This window comes from Macaca thibetana, chromosome 2 (assembly GCF_024542745.1).
Source record: "Macaca thibetana thibetana isolate TM-01 chromosome 2, ASM2454274v1, whole genome shotgun sequence".
Lineage (NCBI taxonomy): Eukaryota > Metazoa > Chordata > Mammalia > Primates > Cercopithecidae > Macaca > Macaca thibetana.
Window position 1 is genome coordinate 66,485,313 of NC_065579.1, and position 1,166 is coordinate 66,486,478.

At 37.1% G+C, this 1,166-nt stretch overlaps 1 non-coding gene across 1 annotated transcript; it reads right to left on the reverse strand.

Moving 5' to 3' along the window:
* Positions 1-212: 212 nt before the first annotated feature.
* On the reverse strand, positions 213-274 carry LOC126949490 (U7 small nuclear RNA). The gene has a single exon (XR_007723771.1). It is a non-coding gene; the product is annotated as a U7 small nuclear RNA (small nuclear RNA).
* Between the last annotated feature and the right edge of the window lie 892 nt (positions 275-1,166).

Below are 1,166 nucleotides of genomic sequence, written 5' to 3' on the forward strand. Positions count from 1 at the left end.
TATCTCTCTAAATTTGAAAAAGCTGGATAGTCTTTATTGGATCCACATATGAGCTGAACCTCTCATCTGTGCATATAGCTTACAGCCTATAAGCTTACAGCCTATATTTCTATATTCCAGAAATGGTTGCTGGTAGACATATCTTTGAGGGTTTATCACGTTTGACCCTCAAAGAACATTTGGTTGTGTCTACCTTTTATTTTTTCTCCATGGGGGATTTTCTGGTGAAAACTGGAAAACCTACTAGACAAATTGTGAAAGAACTATTAAAGAGCCATAACACTCAGGCTGTGTCTTTTTGATCAGTCTGCTTCTAGGGCACTTATTTCAAGACTTTGAAATAGAAGGATCTGGTGTATAGAAATGCTTGAGTTTTGAACATTGATTTTGTATCCTGAGACTTCGCTGAAGTTCCTTATCAGCTTACAAGATTTTGGGCTGAGTCAATGAGGTTTTCTAAATATACAATCCTGTCATCTGCAAACTGAGACAATTCGACTCCCTCTCTTCCTATTTGAATACATGTCATTTCTCTTGCCTGATTTCCCTGGCCAGAACTTCCAATACTGTGTTGAATAGTAGTGATGAGAGAGGGCATCCTTGTCTTGGGCTGGTTTTCAAAGGGAATGCTTCCAGCTTTTGCCCATTAAGTATAATATTGGCTATAGGTCTGTCATAAATAACTCTTACTATTTTGAGATATGTTCCATCAATACCTCATTTATTTAGAATTTTTAACATGAAAGGATGTTGAATTTTATCAAAGGTCTTTTTTGCATCTATTGAGATAATCATGTAATTTTGTCTTTGCTTTTGTTTATGTGATGGATTACGTTTATTGATTTGTATATGTTGAACCAGCCTTGCATCCTAAGGATGAAGCCAACTTGATCATGTTGGATAAGCTTTTTTGATGTGCTGCTGAATTCAGTTTGCCAGTATTTTATTGAGGATTTTCCCATAGATGTTCTTTCAGGGATATTGGCCTGAATTTTTTTTTTTTCCATCTCTGCCAGGTTTTGCTATCAGGATGATGATGGCCTCAAAAAATGAGTTAGGGAGGAGTCCCTATTTTTCTATTGTTTGGAAGAGTTTCAGAAGGAATGGTGCCAGCTCCTCTTTGTACCTCTACTAGAATTTGGCTGTAAGTCCATCTGGTCCTGGGC